The 23,686-nt window shown below is 33.6% G+C and overlaps 1 protein-coding gene across 5 annotated transcripts in view; it reads right to left on the bottom strand.

The window, feature by feature from the left end:
- Positions 1–23,686, bottom strand: part of LOC145246817 (uncharacterized protein RT0683-like) — a 101,846-nt gene that overhangs the window by 38,364 nt on the left and 39,796 nt on the right. The window contains exon 1 of one of the 5 annotated variants that reach the window (XM_080108643.1): positions 21,908–22,438. The exons of 3 other annotated variants lie outside the window; for them this stretch is intronic. The gene's annotated coding sequence lies outside the window, so the exon portion shown is untranslated. Of the gene's footprint in view, positions 1–21,907; positions 22,439–23,686 lie in introns of those variants that run through there. One more of the 5 variants, XM_080108644.1, reaches the window with a different exon arrangement.

Raw genomic sequence — 23,686 nt, 5'->3', positions numbered from 1 at the left:
TATATGTATCAATATATAAATGTATATGTATCAATATATAGATGTATATGCATAAATATATAAATGTATATGCATTAATATATAAATGTATATGCATTTATATATAAATGTATATGCATTAATATATAAATGTATATGTATAAATATATAAATGTATATGCATTAATATATAAATGTATATGTATAAATATATAAATGTATATGTATAAATATATAAATGTATATGCATTAATATATAAATGTATATGCAAAAATATATAAATGTATATGTATAAATATATAAATGTATATGTATAAATATATAAATGTATATGCATAAATATATAAATGTATATGTATAAATATATAAATGTATATGTATAAATATATAATGTATATGTATAAATATATAAATGTATATGCATAAATATATAAATGTATATGTATAAATATATAAATCTATATGTATAAATGTATAAATATATATGCTTAAATATATAAATGTATATGTATAAATGCATACGTATAAATATATAAATGTATATGTATAAATATATAAATGTATACGTATCAATATATAAATGTATAAATGTATATGTATCAATATATAAATGTATATGTATAAATATATAAATGCATATGCATAAATATATAAATGTATATGTATCAATATATAAATGTATATGCATAAATATATAAATGTATATGCATAAATATATAAATGTATATGTACCAATATATAAATGTATATGCATAAATATATAGATGTATATGCATCAATATATAAATGTATATGTATAAATATATAAATGTATATGCATCAATATATAAATGTATATGCATCAATATATAAATGTATATGTATAAATATATAAATGTATATGTATAAATATATAAATATATATGCATAAATATATAAATGTATATGCATAAATATATAAATGTATATGCATCAATATATAAATGTATATGTATCAATATATAAATGTATATGTATAAATATATAAATGTATATGCATAAATATATAAATGTATATGTATAAATATATAAATGTATATGTATCAATATATAAATGTATATGTATCAATATATAAATGTATATGCATAAGTATATAAATGTATATGTATAAATATATAAATGTATATGTATAAATATAAATGTATATGTATCAATATATAAATGTATATGCATAAATATATAAATGTATATATATAAATGTATAAATGTATATGTATCAATATATAAATGTATATGTATAAATATATAAATGTATATGTATAAATATATAACTGTAAATGTATCAATATATAAATGTATATGTATAAATATATAAATGTATATGCATAATATATAAGTGTATATGTATAAATATATAAATGTATATGTATCAATATATAAATGTATATGTATAAATATATAAATGTATATGAATCAATATATAAATGTATATGTATCAATATATAAATGTATATGTATCAATATATAAATGTATATGTATAAATATATAAATGTATATGTATAAATATATAAATGTATATGTATAAATATATAAATGTATATGTATAAATATATAAATGTATATGTATCAATATATAAATGTATATGCATAAATATATAAATATATATGCATAAATATATAAATGTATATGTATAAATATATAAATGTTTATGTATCAATATATGAATGTATATGTATAAATATATGAATGCATATGCATAAATATATAAATGTATATGCATAAATATATAAATGTATATGCATAAATATATAAATGTATATGTATCAATATATAAATGTATATGTATCAATATATAGATGTATATGCATAAATATATAAATGTATATGCATAAATATATAAATGTATGTGTATAAATATATAAATGTATATGTATAAATATATAAATGTATATGCATAAATATATAAATGTATATGTATCAATATATAAATGTATATGTACCAATATATAGATGTATATGCATCAATATATAAATGTATATGTATAAATATATAAATGTATATGTATAAATATATAAATTTATATGTATCAATATATAAATGTATATGTATCAATATATAAATGTATATGTATAAATATATAAATGTATATGCATAAATATATAAATGTATATGTATAAATATATAAATGTATATGTATCAATATATAAATGTATATGCATAAATATATAAATGTATATGTATCAATATATAAATGTATATGTATCAATATATAAATGTATATGTATCAATATATGAATGTATATGTATAAATATATAAATGTATATGTATAAATATATAAATGTATATGTATAAATATATAAATGTATATGTATCAATATATGAATGTATATGTATAAATATATAAATGTATATGCATAAATATATAAATGTATATGTATCAATATATAAATGTATATGTATCAATATATAGATGTATATGCATAAATATATAAATGTATATGCATTAATATATAAATGTATATGCATTTATATATAAATGTATATGCATTAATATATAAATGTATATGTATAAATATATAAATGTATATGCATTTATATATAAATGTATATGTATAAATATATAAATGTATATGTATAAATATATAAATGTATATGTATAAATATATAAATGTATATGTATAAATATATAAATGTATATGCATTAATATATAAATGTATATGCATAAATATATAAATGTATATGTATCAATATATAAATGTATATGTATCAATATATAGATGTATATGCATAAATATATAAATGTATATGCATTAATATATAAATGTATATGCATTTATATATAAATGTATATGCATTAATATATAAATGTATATGTATAAATATATAAATGTATATGCATTAATATATAAATGTATATGTATAAATATATAAATGTATATGTATAAATATATAAATGTATATGTATAAATATATAAATGTATATGTATAAATATATAAATGTATATGCATTAATATATAAATGTATATGCATAAATATATAAATGTATATGTATAAATATATAAATGTATATGCATAAATATATAAATGTATATGTATAAATATATAAATGTATATGTATAAATATATAAATGTATATGCATAAATATATAAATGTATATGTATAAATGCATACGTATCAATATATAAATGTATATGCATAAATATATAAATGTATATGTATCAATATATAAATGTATATGTATAAATATATAAATGCATATGCATAAATATATAAATGCATATGTATCAATATATAAATGTATATGCATAAATATATAAATGTATATGCATAAATATATAAATGTATATGCTTAAATATATAAATGTATATGTATCAATATATAAATGTATATGCATAAATATATAAATGTATATGTATCAATATATAAATGTATATGTATCAATATATAAATGTATATGTATCAATATATGAATGTATATGTATAAATATATAAATGTATATGTATAAATATATAAATGTATATGTATAAATATATAAATGTATATGTATCAATATATGAATGTATATGTATAAATATATAAATGTATATGCATAAATATATAAATGTATATGTATCAATATATAAATGTATATGTATCAATATATAGATGTATATGCATAAATATATAAATGTATATGCATTAATATATAAATGTATATGCATTTATATATAAATGTATATGCATTAATATATAAATGTATATGAATAAATATATAAATGTATATGCATTAATATATAAATGTATATGTATAAATATATAAATGTATATGTATAAATATATAAATGTATATGTATAAATATATAAATGTATATGTATAAATATATAAATGTATATGCATTAATATATGAATGTATATGCATAAATATATAAATGTATATGTATAAATATATAAATGTATATGCATAAATATATAAATGTATATGTATAAATATATAAATGTATATGTATAAATATATAAATGTATATGCATAAATATATAAATGTATATGTATAAATGCATACGTATCAATATATAAATGTATATGCATAAATATATAAATGTATATGTATCAATATATAAATGTATATGTATAAATATATAAATGCATATGCATAAATATATAAATGCATATGTATCAATATATAAATGTATATGCATAAATATATAAATGTATATGTACCAATATATAAATGTATATGCATAAATATATAGATGTATATGCATCAATATATAAATGTATATGTATAAATATATAAATGTATATGCATCAATATATAAATGTATATGCATCAATATATAAATGTATATGTATAAATATATAAATGTATATGCATCAATATATAAATGTATATGTATAAATATATAAATGTATATGTATAAATATATAAATATATATGCATAAATATATAAATGTATATGCATAAATATATAAATGTATATGCATCAATATATAAATGTATATGTATAAATATATAAATGTATATGCATCAATATATAAATGTATATGTATCAATATATAAATGTATATGTATAAATATATAAATGTATATGCATAAATATATAAATGTATATGTATAAATATATAAATGTATATGTATAAATATATAAATGTATATGTATAATATATAAATGTATATATATAAATATATAAATGTATATGTATAAATATATAAATGTATATGTATAAATATATAAATGTATATGTATCAATATATAAATGTATATGCATCAATATATAAATGTATATGTATAAATATATAAATGTATATGTATAAATATATAAATGTATATATATAAATATTTAAATGTATATGCATAGATATATAAATGTATATGTATAAATGCACTCAAGGTTGGATTTTCTGGTCTTATAAACCCAATTTTGTGTTCTTATCAGGTCTTCCATTGTTGGGTCCAATTTATATGCCTATTAGACACTATCCTCGAGTGTCTAAGGTCTCTCTGTACAGGGGTTTGTCAGAATTTTTCTCTAGAAGTAAACCCTGACCAAATATTAAAAATCACATAGTATTTGCTGCCCAAATAAGATCTCCTCACTATGGCTAACCTACATTAGCTTTTGATGAGGAATGATGCACCTTCTCCAAGTGATGTTACCTCCAGTAACAGCACGAAGCTGGATACTCCACCAGACTAGATAAATTCTGGAATCCTATAATACCAAGAGACTAAAAGCTATACTGTAAGATATTAAAATGGTCGATTGGTGAGAGGAAAATTATGTTCTTAATTTCTATATTAATTCAATGTTTTAGAGATAAAGAACTTTAATGGAACATTCGAATATCTATGTATCTCATACAGAGTTCAAGTGTTAACCCCAGGTAGTGGGCCCCTTGATTTCTGAGAACTTCAATTGAAGTAAAATAAACCAAAATATTGTATTATTTATTTATTTATTTTTGTGTAGAACAAAAACTATGAAGATGAGGAGAAGTCTGTAAAAAACGAATGAATACACAAATTATGAAACCTCATCTCAAAGGATTAAAAAAATTAAAAGCAAAAAAATAATTTTTTTTGTAATGTACATAATTTATGTAAATCTGGATCTCGGGCAACATCGAGTAATCTTGCTAGTAAATCATAAAGGTGTGATATAGTAATATTGCATCTATCAGTTGGGTTAAAATGCTGTAGTGTTAAATGTAGATCAGGTTCGTAGGTACGATCAACAGGGTTTCACTCTTATGTTCATCTATCATCCGTGCAAAAATGTACTCACATGTCAAATCAAAAACCACATAAGAAAAACGGAAGATCAAAAAGTCAAACCTTGACCTTGGAAGTCATCTCTCTAAGTAACACAGACAATTTGTTGCCCACTTGTCAGATTGATCTCTCTTGAAAAGAAATAAATACCTACTATTTAGCATAACTCTTTGAACAATCTCGCCAGTCGATAATGCAAACGTAAAAAAAAAAAAATATATAAGTATTACATTTTTCCTTAGTTCATTGTACGGGTAATAATGTAGAGGTAGACTCCTGCTCAAATAATCAGGTTTCGAATCTTTGCTTGTTATGTCAAGCAAAATTTAAGAACCGAAACAGATGTCTGTACATGAGTTGTGTTTGATTTCCATTAGTTCTAGTCGTAATTGTTGCATATATACAGGGTGATCAAAAAAAAAAAACAGGCCCTGTGTACACTTTATGTGATATCTCCATTATTTATTCACCGATTGCTCTTATTTTACAGGACATAGCAGAATCAACGACCGTGAGCACACCAATACCCCAGTGGGAGCTGGGACAAAGAATACACTGTGTTAAATTTTACTACAAGACAGGCTCGTTTAAGAAAACCCAGGACAGTTTCATGCATCAGTTCGAATGTGAAAAGGCTCCATCCAAAAGCAGAATTCAGAACTGGGTGAACTACTTCGAGAAGTATGGGACCGCGGAGAACCTCAATGCTGCCAGAGAGAACCATCCAAGCCACTCAGGATGTCCCAAGAAACGAACAGCCAAGCTGGTCAAAAGAGTGAGAGAGTCTCTCCAGCAAAGTCTGAAACGCTCTGTGCGTAAATGAAGTCAGTCGCTCGGTATGTCCCGGAAGACTTGCAGGAGAGTGCTGGTGAACAATATTAGGGCTTACCCATACAGAATACAGACGCTGCAGACCCTTACAGCCTTAGACAAGAAGCAGAGGAGGGCTATGGAAGTCAAGATGCTTGAGAAGATCTAGGAGACACCAAGTTTCCTTAACCTCCTTTGGACCTCAGATGAAGCCCACTTCCATCTTGATGGAAAGGCGAACTACAAAGCAAATGTCTTCTGGGGGTCCTTCAGATCCAATGAAGTAGCCACCAAGCCCCTGCACTTTCCTAGGTGCACGGTGTGGGCTGCAATATCAGCCAGAGGCATCATTGGACCAATCTTCATCGAAGAATCTGGCGCAGCAGACATCATTGAATGCACTTACCATGTACTGGATAAGGCGGGCGAAGCCAGGGCTGTAGCCCTTGATATATCCAAGGCCTTTGGCAAAGTCTGGCATAAAGGGCTGCTAATGAAAATTAAATCGTACGGTATAACTGGACGTATACTAAATATATTTAGATCCTTCTTGAACAATAGAAGCATATAGGTTGTCATTGACGGATGTACATTCAAGTAGTATAACATTAATGTGGGAGTGCCTCAGAGGTCGATCCTTGGACCATTATTATTCCTTATATTCATAAACGACCTCCCTGATAATATTGTGTTACAACGCTCTATAATATGCATGAGGGAAGAACAGATGTACATAAATCTAAATCAATAGCAGAATCGTCGGAAAATGACTTCCAGACTATAGTGGAATGGGGCTGTAGATGGATAGTTATATTTAATGCTAGTAAAACTAAGCTGCTCTCCTTTAACAATTACAAGACGCGTCTCCAACCGCCTATATTCACTCTACCTGAGAATTCTACCTTCAAACTCCTCGGCCTAACATTTGCAGGCAATATGAACTGGAACAAATACATAGATGACATTGCAAAGGCTGCTGCAATGAAGGTGGGTTCCCTCTATTGAGCTAGAAAACTATTCACACCTGAGAGTATCCTGTACCTTTACAAGTCCACCATTCGCCCATGCATGGAGTATTGTTACCATATCTGGGCTGGTGCATCTACTACTAGTCTCTCCCTCTTAGATAGTCCAAAAAAAGAATTGTCAATCTAATCGGTCCCACTTTATCAACTAAGCTCCAGCCTCTGCCCCATCGTTGCAATGTTGCATCACTGTGCCTGTTTTACAAATATTTTAATGGAATGTGTTCTGATGAACTCGTTTCACTTGTACCCCTTCGACGTACACATTCCCGACAAACCTGCTTAGCAATAAGATCTCACCCTTTCATTGTTGATGTCCCTAAATGCAAGAAAGCTTTCTATTCTAATAGTTTCTTCCCTCGAACAGCTAGACTTTGGAATTCCCTTCCTGCTACCTGCTATACTGATATGCAGAAGTTTAAATGTAACATAAACAAATATCTTGTTAATCTTTTCTATAAATGGCCCCAAATAGTAGCCCCTTACGTCCAAGTGACGATATGCTTTGTAAGGGGTGAACATGAGTAAAAAAAAAAATTACCGATTACTAACCCACCACCTTCATAAACCCTTATCCTTGAGTGGCCTTGATAAAAAAAAAAAACAAAAAAAAAAACAGGCATATAAAGACACTACCATTTCTAAACATAATGTTAAGTCATGCAGAATCAAGGTCCTGGATATGACCTTAAACTATATCCAGTGGTGAGGCCCCAGCTTGCAGGCTTTGGGGAATGTGGAGCCACCCTTTAATTGCCATTGCTCCCAGGTCCAATCTGACCCAGAGTGGTAGCACCTGTTAGGATCCTAAATATGGGTTAAATAGAACCCGATTTGAAAAAAATATATATATATTCTATTTAAAAAATTTTTTTCAAAATCTTTGGATTCGGCATTAAATAACCTGAGAAGGGTTGATATGCCGTAAAACAAAACCAACCAACCAACCAACCAACCAACACACCAACCATGCAGAATCAAACCAGCTCTTTAGCTCAGGTCAGTGTTTAATCTTTGTTCTGTTTTTCATAAAAGGAAAGTAACATATAGACTGAGGCAATTTTTAATTTATTCTAATCCAGAGTTGCCCTTTTTTGAGGAAGCCCGATTTTCTCCTCATTGGAAATCAATCTTATTTCGAACTTTGGCTTTTTTAGGATGTCAGAAAATAAGAGCTCACATGATATAGCTCACATGATGATCAATTATAGGGTGACTCCTAAAAAATAATGGAATCATTAATAATCCAACTATATTTCGTACAAGTAAACTTCAATGTATGCCTGACTTGTCCACCAAGTTTCAGTCATTAATGTCCAACAGTCTCTGTTTTGTAGCAGCTTTTTGATATGGAAAACATTTTGGTGATTATCTCATCAGTAAGAGGTCTAATCCTAAATGAGTTTCATAAACATGAGATCTTAACAGCCATAACAGTTTTATCTGTGTCGTCATCTCAATGATAATCTCTATGGAAACAATCCACAGAGTATTCTTGAACTGAAGAGAATAATCACAGCAAAATTCAAGGTAGTGCCAAAAGAGTGCATCAGATTTATTGTAGTCAAGTGTGCTTATCAATCATTCAACAGCAATAAAACAAAGACTGTTGGACTAAAAACTTGGTGGACAAGTCAGGCATAGATTGGTGTTTATTTGTGCCAAATATGGTTTGATTACAGAAAGGATTATGAAGTTTATCAACGATTCCATGAGTATAGATTTTGGGGTTAGAAGGGAAGTAACCCTGTGTCTATTACTTCATAATAACTAGCTTGGCAAAGTATAAAATGACGTGGCAATCTAGTGGATGATTCTGTTTCTCCTTCCTGTAATATCTTCCTTAGAGAAGAGAGATTGACAAAATACACCTAAAGAAGGTTAGAAGTTACATCCGCTGAAACGTTGTACAAGTAACCCTCAAGATAAGAACAGTAAAGTAGAACCCTGGGATATAGTGGCCCCAGGATACATTTTTTTCAGGTTATGATGTGGAATACAATGTTTTTCTGGTCCCTGGTTACAATATTTTCCCTGCCTTACGGTGTTATTTATAATGTTATTTGATTATATACATATGTATTTTTTTTATTAATTTTTAGTGCTGTATCCCGGGGTTCTACTGTAATTGGAATAATCAAAATACTACAAAACAAAGACTGTTGGTCATTATTGACTGTAACTTGGTGGACAAGTCTGATACAGACTGAAGTTTATTTGTACCAAATATGGTTGCATTACAGTCAGGATTGTGAATTTTATCACTGATTTCATCAATGACATTTTTTTGATCACACCATATATGTGATTGCAATCTTTTTGTGATATTAAAATATGACTTATTATAATATTGCAAAAATATACTGAATCCGAATTTAGGATCAACTACCATTGAATCGTCAGTCTTGATTGAATTAAGAGTGTAGACCCTGATCCAATCATTCCAAAATCCAATTCGGACACGGTTAATGTTGAAATGAAATTTTATTTTCTTATCATTGTTTAATTTCACAGAACCATTAACAAATATCTCACAAGTAATGAAAATGGTAATTTAATCAGCATTGTCTTGCTCTACAGTTTTGATTTAGCGATGCATGATCATTAAAGTGTTCCCACAGATTATTGGACAGTGATAAAACAAAGACTGTTGATGACATTCACAACTGAAACTTGGACAAGTCAGGCATAGACCGAAGTTTATCTATATATATAAAAGGCAAAATGTGTGCGACCATTTCGTGTGTGTCTGGCAAAGGCTTTTCTCGCACACGGTCCCGGGTTCATTACTATCGCTTACAACTGTGTATATAGGTCCTATATAATAATATCTAGGAATTAGGAAACCGCGTAGCGTATATATTTATTTACGTCGATTTTTACAAAATTATTGCTATTTTGGCTTCTCGCGTGTTGATTGGGGGTTTTTAGTATAAATAAAGTGAAACTAAACTCAAACGACGTCTTACCGGCATCGCGCCAGTACTTGGCCCTCGAGCCAGGATCAAATTCGGCCCTGCGCGGAATGGCTCTGCCTGGCGGCTCAGCTGCCAAGGTATCCGCGTTCGCCGATGATGTCATGGTCTTCGTGTCGGGCTTCAGAGACATTGAGGTCATGTCGGAGGCACTCGCACAGTACGAAAGAATCACGGGGGCCAAGATAAACCGCAGCAAATCAGTAGGACTGCGGTTGGGCGCCTGGAGTGGCAATGCAAACCTCCCGGCGCCCTTCAGCTGGACAGATGGCCCGGTCCGGATCCTCGGCGTGTGGTTCGGACCGGGTCTCCAGCTTGACAAGAATTGGTTGGAGGTACGGTCAAAGGTGGAGGCTGCAGTCAATTCGTGGCTTCCTAGGAAACTTTCCTTAAAGGGTAGAGCTGAGGCGTGTGCCACTTACGTCTTTCCTCTCATCCTTTACCGACTGGCCGTACTTCCCCTGCCTGCACAACACCTAAAAGCTCTTGTCGAACTCTTGTCCTCGCTCCTTTGGGACAGAGGAAGACACTGGGTGAGCAGACAGGTCTGTATTCAACGTCCGTGTGAGGGAGGCTTGGGAATGCCGGACTTGAAGTGTCATCGAGATGCTGAGAGGCTGGCCTTCCTGAGCCACTATATGCAAGATGATCAACCGTGGCACCCCGTGGTTACTGTCGCCTTCCCCGACCTCGTTCTCGACCCTTCCATCGAGAGCCATTGCAGGCCACGGGGAGAATCTGCCTACATGAAAGAGTTCCGAGCCGCGCTAAAACGACTACCAAGGTCCAGTGACCTTGTGACTGCTACCCGTAGGGAACTCCACAGGGATCTAGTGAAGGGGGCCGCCGACGACCCGCTATGTGCGCGTTTGGGGTGGCAGCAGAGTGAGATCCGCTCCGCGTGGAGCTGGGCGCCAGGTTCGAGTCATCTGAACAATTCGGAGTTCTCTCTGACCTGGCGATTGGCCCGAAATGCACTTCCACTCAACAACATACGATGCAGTTCCGGGTTTTTGGAGTCGCCTGATTGTCCCCGTTGTGAGACAACGGCCGTAGAAACTACTGATCACGCTTTCTTCGATTGCCGCGAACTCCGCCAGTACTGGTCGTATGTCAGCGGAGTGACGGCTCGCATCGATCCTGAGCATCCTCGCCCAATTAGTGTATCCAATGTTGTGGACAACGTGAGGCCGCCGTGGGACCGGGAAAGACAAATGGTCTACGTTACGATCCACACAACACAAATGAATTATTGTACCATTTTATTGTTATCTTTTTTGTTTTTACATGTCAATAAAAAATGGTCTACGTTACGATCCACACAACACAAATGAATTATTGTACCATTTTATTGTTATCTTTTTTGTTTTTACATGTCAATAAAAAATGTTTTAAAAACTGGGAGTTAAGTAGGACGTCCCCCAATATGAAAGGGTGAATGCGGTATTATGGTGAAAGAAGATACTAGCTGGGAGAAACTTTTGATTTTGTTTAGTTCTGGAGTGACAAGGATGACCAACGACCCCCACAATCCCCCCTTTTGAGTTGGCCATGTGCCTAAGTTTTTTGTTCATCGTTGATTTTGACTGTATTTTTAACATGAATAAAAGATTTAATATCTCAAAGTGTAGTATCTGTTCCGGCAGATACTGCAAGCAAAGACCATATGTGGGGGCGACCCCACATATAAGACCTTGGTCAATGTAAGGGCAACCCTGCATACCAATTGTCACTATCCAGCTCCCCTACTCCCCGGGGAGTTGGTCCCCATTTCCCCTTCACTCCTCACATTAAAAATCGGCCTTGTGCCTAATTTGCTCGGTGAGGGAGCAAATAAATACCGTCTTCTCAGCATTGCGCCGGGGGGGGGGGGGAAACGTCCAGAAGCAATCAGCTTTGACCAGACAGTTCTGGACAATTGGGAGCTGCTTCCCCCCTCCCCAACATCTGTTGGGGGAAGAAACAGTTAAATTTGGGTAAACAAACCCAAACGCTGCTTGAATTCTATTTGACCTTCTTAATTAGGTCAAATGGAAGCAGCAGAGTTAACTTTTATTGCTCACGCCTGTTTTTATAGTTAAATAACCTGCTTAATATTGTCTGTCACCGTCCCTCAATGGGTAACGGTTTTTTTTCACACATTAATTTCCAACTCAAGGTTACGGGTTCGATTCTCATACTTTCCTACCAAAACATTTATTTTATTATTTAACCCCCCCCCCCGAGTTTTGATTTACCTCAAGACACCTGGGCATCGCCGGGTACCCCCCGCTAGTCTATATATATAAAAGTGAAAATGTATGTATGTATGTATGTGTGTATGTTTGTATGTCTGCTAAAAACTTTCGACAGACACAACGAAAATTCACAAACTCGGTATCATATCGAAGCCCCATCCTTCGGTCAAAAAATATTGAAAAATTGGCCAAAAACGTTCATTTGTGACAATTTTCGATGGGGGGGGGTCAACAAAAACGGTCTTCTCGTGACGACGATAGGTTCTACGCATGAGCCAGATGATGTCATGACCTGATTTACTTTAAATAGTTGAAAAACTGAGCAAATTTCACATCGCGTTAGGTCAGTTGATTAGCGCGTTGGTTCATTATTTAAACGTTTTGGGTTCGAATCGTGGTGTGAGATGTCTTTCTTTTTCGATTTTTTAAATTTAAATATTGAACCAGTGTTATTTAAGCCATTTTTCACGTGTTCGTATTTCTGTTTTCATCGTTCGTTTGCCTTACATTAGATTTTTTGGGTTTTTTTTTCGATGTTTTGATTACCCTCCCCCCCACGCTTAAGTTTTAACGTTGTTTTCTTTTTTTACTTCGCTTATAACAAACAAACCTGGTCATTGACGTCGTTGTCGTCGTAACGCTCAACGATTCCGTGCGCGCACCTGTCAATTTGGTTCTTACTTAAATAAATTCAAACATCTTTCACTAACTCATTCTGGCCGGACGATTTAATTTTCAAACTTCGCCTCAGGGCTTCCGGTTCGATCCTACCCCCCCCCCCGGTTCTTTTTTATTTAACACCACACACACCTACAAACACCCGGGCAAATAAATCTCACCTGTCTGTTTAAATGTATGTATGTATGTATGCATAAAACTTTCGACAGAGGCGACAGTTTTTCACGAGATCTGTATCATTTTGAAGCTTTGACCCGTTGAGGCCTGAGTTATGTTCCTTTACTTTCAGGGTTTTGTGTAGAATTGCATAGTAATCGCTACACACAACACTATTTTTCTATATACAGTGACTGCATACATAGCATATACAAATCACAAAATACATGCTAAAATATTCCTTAGTTTGGGGATTGAGTTATATTTGGAACAAAAAGTTTTTAATTGTTCTAATTTGCTATAATATATGCGGCGTAATCACATTGACACACCGGTTCCTGTCAGAACACTAAAGTTAAGCAACAATGAGTCGGGCCAGTATGAAAATGGGTGACCATTTGGAAATTTTTTTTTTTTTTTTTTTTTTTTTTACACAGTGATCCCCACTTATCAAGGCCCGGAAGCCACTCAGGGATAAGGGTTATTGCAAGTACAGTACGTTAGTGTGGAGATTTGATGAAGTGTTTACTTAAGGGGGCGCTTCATTAGGAATTTGTTAACGTTGGACTTGAAGACATCCAGGTTGTAGTCCGGTGGGAAGCAGGCAGACGGAACAGAGTTCCACAGGCGTGCAGTTCTAAGAAAGAAGCTTTGTTCATATCCGTGTTTTGATTTAGGCACAGATATAGAGTGGGGGAAATTTTTCACAGACGGGTGTTTTTCGTGAAAGATTGGCGAGGGGGGGACCAGAGATTGGAGTTCAGACGAGCACCTGCCATGGAAATAACAATAAAACAAGGATAGGCTCGCAACGTCTCTTCTGTGGGAGAGAGGTTGCAGGGTAGAGAAAAGGGCATCCCCCACTAAGCCACAAAGTCTATTTTGTACTCTGTCAAGGCAGGATAGGCTGTTTTTAACAGCTCCTGCCCAGATATGGCAACAGTATTCCATCCTTGGACGTACTTGGCTTTTATATAGATAGAGAATTGCATCAGTAGTGAGATATCTTCTGGAGTGGTAGAAGGATCCCACCATCTTTCCAGCGACCTTGGCAACAGACTTGATGTACATATTCCATTTCAGATCAGGAGTAAAGGTCAAACCCAGAAGCTTGTCAAAACACGGGGCCTCACCCAAACGAGAGCCATCCATCACAATTGATGCCAGATGGGGATCAGAGCGTTGATGATGTAAGGATAGGAGTTTGGTTTTGGATGCATTAAAGGTAACCAGCCACATCTTCCCCTACTGAACCACGCACTCGAGATCAGAGGAGAGAGAATCAGAGAGAACTTTGTCATTTACAGCCTTTGATGTGTTGCCGTAGATGGTCGTGTCATCAGCATAGATGTCAATGAATAATTTAAGTATGTGTTTAGGGAGGTCATTGATGTAGATCAGGAAGAGAGTTGGGCCCAGGATTGACCCTTGAGGGACTCCAGCATTTATATTGCAGGCCTCCGATTTTTGTCCATCTACCACTACCCTTATGAGCCTATCGGAGAGAAATGATTTAATGATTGAGAAAACATTTCCCGTTATACCGTAGCTGGAAATCTTGTGAAGTAGGCCCTTATGCCATACCTTGTCGAAGGCCTTTGATATATCAAGAGCAATTGCCCTAGAAAGGAAGCCTTTGTCAAGAGATTCATTAATCCTGTGGGATATAACCGTCAGCACATCTGCGGTAGATCTTGCAGAGCGGAAACCATATTGAGTGTCACTAAGAAGGTTATTCTTGCTGAGGTGGTTGACTATTTCTCTATTTAATATGGATTCCAGCAACTTACTCATAACACACAGGAGACTTATTGGTGTCTACTGAGAGGGAGATGACTTATCACCTGAATTCTTAAATACAGGGCAAATGGATGAGGTCTTCCAGGGAGTCGGAAAGCACTTCTCCTTAAGGCAGCGCTTAAATAGTTTCGTAAGTATGGGAGCAAGTTCTGGTTGAAGCTTTTTTAACACTATAATTGGGATGCCATCAGGGCCAGTTGCTTTACTGGAATCAAGGTTCTTGATTAGCTTGGCGACCTCATGCACGGATATTTGTATGTAACCTAGCTTGTCCTGTGTTATAGGAGGAAATATGTTTAATTTTAGGTGCTGTATGTGTTCTTCGCTTAGCCCAGTATTGTTTCCAGTCGTCCTGGATTCTCTTTGTCACTGGACTCAAGCAGTGCTGATTAAGGAGAGGTGTGGGAGGAGATTGCGCAGCCTTTGCTTCACAATTACACATGCAGCTAACTTTACAGGGGGTATCCTTTGTCTTTCGAGACTGAACGGAGACATCGTATATACATAGCAATGGCCATTTCAAATTTCGTTTTTATTATTTTCCATCTATTGTTACACTAAAATCGAATTAATGAACGTTGGTTTCGCTAAGGCTTTTCTCTTAGATATATAAATCATAATAATACATGCTAAAATATTCCTTAGTTTGGGAATTGAGTTATACTTGAAAATTAGCTGTAATTTGCAATTAACTCACAAAGTGGTCTGTCTCTTATTAAGTTTATATTGGTCACTTTCGTCCTTTCCTCATTGCATGATGTTTGACCATTTCTCTCTTATTTCGTACACTGTCCATCATTCTTTCTTCTGTCATTCTTTCTCTTTCAGAGTAAGAATGACAATGTTAGTCACTTTTATAACGTTGTCCCGGAAGCAACACATTGTAATCTCAGCCTCAAAGGAAACAAAGAATAAGAAAGAACTTCAACTCTCTTTATCTTTGTATTAACAACATTTATTTCCTCAGTGTTACGGCCGTGACGTCACACACGTGATCGTCTTTTCGAGCATCCTCCACACCTCTAACGTGATCTCAAACATTCTTCCCCATGATCGTCCTCTTTCTCCTTTTTATAGCCTTTTTTTTCAGTGACGTCATTTTGCATGCATTTGCGTATGCGCATATGCGCTATGTTACACTTTTGCACATGTGTAACTGCTTCTCTTTTGTGTTGTAGGCCAAACCTTCCTTGACTTTGTATGCAACTGCTGAGTATTGTTGCTCGGGGTTTCGAGTGTTAAATCCTCTCATCTAGCAGGTCTAATGAATAGCTATGACCACCGAGGAGGGCTTCATGCAGACCAGAATCCCAATAGGCTAAGTGCAGCAGTCTAATTCATTAAAAAAAAAAAAAAAAAAAAAAAACACTGCAACAAAAACAGTGTACAGGGTGGAACGACAAAATTGTCACTCTAGAAAAGATGACATGATTCCATTTCCGTTTAAAAACCGAGTTTTTTCTTGTTGTTGCAGACCACCTACTAGTTGGCCAGTTGTGTACAAATCCTAAGAGCTATAGGAACTTCTATCATATCTGAAAATGATACAATATTTAACGAGCAAGATTGGAGATATGCCGCTGTACAACACATGCTTTATATTGATGCAACAGGACCATTGCCAGCACCCTCAAAAGCATCGCTGGATTGCCACAAATAACAGGGATTAGAAAACAAAGTATCCGGCCATGTTTATGATCTTTGGTGTGGTTTCAAGTGAGGGTCATATCCTGCCACCTCACATCTTTGAAATCGGTTTGAAAGTCAACAACAAAGTGTGCCTGAATGTGCTGAAGAGTGTGGTGATCCCCTGATGCAATCAGGTGGCCGCTGGCAGACCCTGGGTGTGGCAGCAGGACTCGGTGCCGGCCCATAAGTCCAAAGAAACTTAGGCTTTGCTTCGGAAGGAGTGCTATGATTTCGTACCCTTCTCTCACTGACCTCCCTCTTCCTCTGACCTAAACCCGCTAGACTACTTCACTTCATTGGGTCATACATAGAGAACATCACCAACATGACCTCCCACATCACCAAAGCCAGTCTGATCGCCACCATCCGTCGAGTATTCACCATACTCTCTTGGCGCTTGTGAAAAAAGCATGCTCCCAGATCTGTATCGAGGTGGTGATTGAGGCTGAAGGCGGCTACATTGAATAAATGTCATCTCTACAACATAATCAAGTTACTTGAATTGATTTTTTCAATAAAAGTTTTAACATAAAGCTGTAGTGTTGTTTTCTTTAAAAAAATTAAATTTTATGAGTAAGCGAAGAGGGATTGTCTCACGTCGCCATCTTCAAGAAACAAACGGAGAAAACTCAACCATGATTCAAACTTGCAAGATCAGCCTTGTAATGCCTACTATTTCCCATTAGTTGTTCAAAAATGATTTTCATTATGAAAATAAAACTGGACTGTTGACACCGCGGGAGCAAAAGATACAAATTAAACCATATTTTGACATTTGTTTTTCGATACTTATACTCATACTAAACGACAAAAATCGTTTTTATTTATTTATTTAAAAAAAAAAAAAAAAAAGGCACGTAGTCCCAAAACGAAGCGGTCGCTATTCCTAACAGCCATTTCTCAGGGAAACATCGGTCACCATTGTGAACAATTTCGCCCCACCCCTCCCTTTTTCCAAAGTTAAATCTCTAAAATGCATTTATATAGAAGCGAGATAAATCGCTTAAAATTAAAGCAAAGGCTGAGAGAGAGAGAGAGAGAGAGAGAGAGAGGGGGCATTTTTTTTCGCACTCTGGTGACTTTTATTCAAAGAAATTATTATTTATTTTTTAAATTTTATAGTGACTCATCACAAGCAATATGGATAATAATGGTGTATGTGTTTATTCGCCGTTTTGAAATGAAATCGTTTTTTTTTTCCTCTTTCTACCAAACTGCGTTATTTACGCACGCGAAAAACCAAACAAACCGCGTCTGTAATAATGGACAAGAGATTCCATTTATTCTGAACCAATTCCGAAGAACATCTTTATATCTTTTTTCGTACGTTAATTATTTAACTCTTTTTTTTTTTTTTTTTTTGATATCATATTTTAGATATTAATAGAATAAAATTACTTCATTTATCATCCGATTTTATTACATTTTGGACATTCTAAGATTAAAAAACAAACAGTAAACCGACAAAACACATTAACATAGAACGCAACTTAGGGAGAAACGAATTTAAATTCTTGCGATGTGGAAACATTCGATATATTTTTATTTTATTAACTTATCTTTTATTTATTAATTTCGCTTTTTATAGATAAATTAAAGATTTATTTAATTAAAAACATAATAAATCAATGTATTTTACGACGATTTAAGTGTATTTAACAATTTATGCAAAAAAAAAAATGATGGTAGATTTTATTTTTGAATAGAGACTCATAGAATATTGTAACAGAAACCTATACGGTTCAAAAACTAATCGACATTAAAACTTGAAATAATAATAGTAGAACTTGCGGAGAACACTGTTTTACGGTTGTTTTAAAAATGGAACGGAAATTTTAATTTCGTTCCATTTTAATTTTTTTTTTTAATTTTACATGCGCCCGAAAAAATCGAAAGTAATTGATAAAATAATAAAAATTAAGTTACAAAAATGGACAGCACGGCCATCGATATGTACACAAGTTGCAAATATAAGAATTTTTATGCAATAGTAAAATTTTGGGAACAAGAAGATTTAAGTAGGAAAGCCGTTCTTAACATGAGGACGTTAGGGGGTGTATATTCCGCAAGCCCTTCTTAACATGGGGAGTTTGGGGTGTCTATTCTGAAAGCCCTTCTTTAACATGAGGAGGTTGTGGGTGTCTATTCCGAAAGCCGTTCTTAACATGGGCAGGTTAGGGATGTCTATTCCGAAAGCCATTCTTAACATAGGGAGGTTGGAAGTTGTAAGCATACTCGAAAACTTATAAAAGTCGACATTTTCAATGTGAATGGTGAGTTGAGTAAAAACAAATACCAAAAAGTTATACTCAATTGACATTTCCATTTAAAAATTAAATTATTTGGTTTTTGTTAATAAAATTTTATTTTTATAAAAAAATCTTTGGTAAAATTATACTTTAAGGCCCGTATGGAACAAAAGATTTTTTCGTAGATTTCGGTGTGCTAAAAACGAATCTACAAACCGTTTCCGTCGCAAAAGAGTAGTTTTCATATGAAGAAATTACTTTTTCCAAAAGTGGGTGATCACTTTTTCATCTAAATTTAACTTAAAATGAGCACCCACTTTCTGGCCACCTGAAAGCGGGGGGTATTTTTTGTGTTTATTGGCTAAAAGGTTTTTTGTTCGATTTCTTTTTCTGTTTTCATCTTTCAATAAAGTCACGAGAAAATTAAAAAATAAAGAAAAATCGGTATTATTTTACTTTCACGTTCGTATAGGACAAAACAGTTTTTGGATTTCGGTGTGCTTTAACATATGATAACCGTTTCCGTCGCAAATTTACCGTTTGCATGGTATTAACCCCTGAACTATTTTCTATTTCACAGCCTAGCCTTCCTTTACGCTACGCGCGAGCATAAACGAAGGCTGTTAAATGTGCAGTGTGCACTCGCGTACCAAACTGCCTTGTCACGGTGTAGTATCGGCGAAAATTTCAAATTAGATGAAAAACAAGTTGTTTTCCAAATATTAAGCTATGTAATTCTATATTATCAGTGGTGGCCATGTTTGTACGCACAGGCGTCAAAACTATGCGCGCTTTTATTTTTTTAATATTATTTATAAAAAAAAACGACAGCGATTTTTGAATGTCAGTCTCTCTATTTGGGGGGGGGGATGCGTAATTTAAAAAAAAAAAAGAAGATTAAAACGGAAGGAAATTTAAATTTCCGTTCCATTTTTAAAACAACCGTAAAAAAGAGCGTTCTCCGCAAGTTTTACCATTTTTTATAGTAAACATTTTATTTCATGATGGAATGTTTGACGAAATTCCGTTACATTTTTTTCAACTTTACCATTGTCTACAAAGCATAAGCTCTCAGGCTTATCTTAGAGTTAGTGAAATTGATTTAGCTCGGTTTCAAGAAGCCTTTATCCCAAGCATTACCTCCTCCTTTGCGAGGAGTATTTGTTTATTGTCGGTAACCTATTATGAAATGTCGATGGATGGATCAGTTGATGGATATTTTAAGATACTGTATTAGTGTACTCACCGGAAGGGGGAGGGGGTTCCTCCACCTTCAGGCATTACACCAACAACCAACATCTTACTACAGTGGGAAAAGAAATAGTTCCTGGTCTCAATAAGCCACCCGCCACCCCAGACATTCGAAGAGTGTTTACTGTTTAGCCGGTCTGCGGAGGAGAGGTTTCCCTACTGGAGAATATCGACGGATCAGTTCATATTTATTTTTGTATCTAGCTAGTGTGCCCTTACTGGGGAGCCGTTTTATCTAATCTTCCGTCTTTCGGAAGGAGGAGATTAATCAACTGTTGGCGATCCACCGAAGAATGTTGACAAGTCTGATCAAGATTCTTTCTATAATCAGTGAGAATGCCGCCATTTTTATGTGTGGGGGTTATTTACATACTGACATCGCGTTACTTCAAACCTTTATTTGTCTCCTCACGAGGGCAGAGTTAGATACAAAGTCGGTTTTTTATGTGGGGAAATACAGCTCCCTAAAAAGAAACACTCTGGATTGAGAAATTTTTTTTTTTTTAAATTACTTCCATTTAAAAACAGAAAAGATCAAATGTAGTGTCAGAACACATACTACACATTACTCCTAATCCAAAAACAAAAACTTAAATTTTTCGGGGTGAAAAAAAATAAAATAAAAAAAATAAAAATAATAATAATTGGTTAATGAAGAATTGTTTGCGATTTATTCGCAGTCTCATCAAAGAATTTACGAACCATATAGCATATAATCGAGTCTTTAAAACGATGTAGAATTTAAATGAATATTTCGGCTAAGTATAAAACGAAACAGACAAAATTTGTTTAAATATCACTAAAGATGTATGATAACGTAAATACACACTTTCGTGACGTATACACACACCACACCACCACGACGCATTTGTCTGCGAGAATCCTTCTCAACAAACGGTTGATATTTTCTTTTTTTTTTTTTTTTAAACATCGGCCTCCAAATGTAGCAATCGATAAAAGAATATATTTCGTGTGCATATACACTTTGTCATCCCATTCTACATATTGTTTCAGTATTTACTTCAACAGTGCTCAATACACGAGTAAAACTTAGTAGTAGTAGTAGTAGTAGTAGTAGTAGTAGTAGGATAATATATTCTTGTGATAACTGATTTACACAGAGACGTTTGGTTTTCTTCTCTCAAAGAAATTCTTCAGGTTAATTCTCTTATAAATTAATTCCATAAAATGAAAAAAACGCATTTGTGTATAGATGACTTGCCATAAGTATATATATACAACATTCCAATTCATTTCAAACGCTGTGTGTGTGTGTGTGTGTGTGTGTGTGTGTGTGTGTGTGTGTGTGTGTAAGTAAACCAAAAATTGAAGCTGACCTTCACGTTGAAATGGCTGCTACTATCCTGTGAAAAATCCTTTTGTCAAATATAATTTTTGATGCGATTGCCTTCATGTTGGTTTCAGGCTCCAGGAGATGAAAGTCCAGGCGTTGTTGTGATAATGAAGATGATGGAGAGAGACAGAGAGGGAGGGGAAAGAAAGGATGACTGACGCTGGCGTTATTTCAATTTTGGTAAAAAAGCCAATGAACATATAAAAATAAAGTCTAATTTTTAATTTTGGCGAAACGTGTTTATGTGTTTGGTATGATTATAATGAAAGCGTGTACACACGGTGTGTACATGTCCGTTCGCCGTGAGAACACTATCTCTTATTCTCCGTTGGACTTAGTGTGGCCCGCCATGTGTTCGACAGTTCTTCTTAGACCCCTCTGCTTCCTTCTCCTTCTCTCTCTCTCTCTCTCTCTCTCTCTCTCTCTCTCTCTCTCTCTCTCAGTCTGCAACACCCTCTCACTCTCTTCCTACTCTTACTCCCCCCCATTTCCCGCTCTTGTCTCTGACTAGGAATGCCCGCATCCACTCCACTCCTCCTTCCTCCATCCAAGTGCTTGAAAGAAGCTGACATGTAATGTTATTTGTAAAACGCACGAGAGAAAGGAGTAAAGAGGGGGTACCTCTCCCCTCCAAATTAGTTTAGTCTTTACTCCGTCCCCGTCCACTCTTTCTTTCCTTGTTATATGTTGCAATTCTATAATACTTTTTGTGTCTTTCTTTCTCGTTTTCTTTTTTTTTATTAAATCTTTTTCTCTTTCATCCTCTATTTCTTTCTCAGTTCTAATCATTATTTCTTTCTACTTCTTTTTCTTTTTTTTCTTTTTCCTTTTTTTCTTTCTCGTGCTTTCTTCTTTCTCACTTTTCATCTTTATTTTACTTCCTATTTATTTTTTCATTTCATTTCTTTTTCTTTGTGTATTATTCCTTCTTTTTATTTCTCCTCTTTAACTGTTGTTTCGTCGATTCGTTCACATTCATTTTTTCTTTCATTTCCGTTCATTTTTTTCTCTTTCATTTTCTCACCTTTCGTTATTATTTATTTTATTTTATTTTTGTACATAGCATCACCACTTATCAAGGCCGAAAATCCACTCGAGGATAAGGGTTAAAGAATGTACAGTAGTTTATTGGACAATATAGTAATTGTTAGTAATGGAAATTCGGTAAATTTGATAACTTAAGTGGAACAGCTCATCAAGAACTTGTTTACGTTGGACTTGAAGACAACCATATTGTAGTCAGTTGGATAGCAGGAGAACGGAAGACAGTTCCACAGGCGTGCACGTCTAAGAAAGAAGCTTTGTTCATTGAATCTACATTACGGTTTAGGCACAGATAAAGGGTGGGGCAGAATTATTGATAGTGTTTACAGCTAGACGAGTGTTTCTTGTGAAAATTTGGTGAGATGGGACCATAGATTGGAGCTCAGTCGAGCACTTGCCATGAAAATAATGATACAGCAGAAACAAACTTGCAACATCTCTTCTGTGAGAAAGAGGTTGCAAGGAAGAGAAAAGGACACCCCCTACAAGGCTACGAAGTCTATTTTGAACTCTATCAAGGCAGGATAAGTCCTTTCTAGCAGCTCCTGCCTAGATGTGGCAACAGTACTCCATCCTTGGACGTATCTGGCTCTTATATAGATAGAGAATTGCATCTACTGGATCGATAGAAGGATCCCACCATTTTTCCAGCGGCTTTGAACACGGATTTGATGTATCTGTTCCATTTCAGATCAGGAGCGTGTCAAAACCTGAGGCC

The sequence above is a fragment of the Euprymna scolopes genome, chromosome 24, assembly GCF_053919585.1.
Source record: "Euprymna scolopes isolate OS-2025 chromosome 24, ASM5391958v1, whole genome shotgun sequence".
NCBI lineage: Eukaryota > Metazoa > Mollusca > Cephalopoda > Sepiida > Sepiolidae > Euprymna > Euprymna scolopes.
This window is presented reverse-complemented; position numbering and strand designations above follow the sequence as displayed.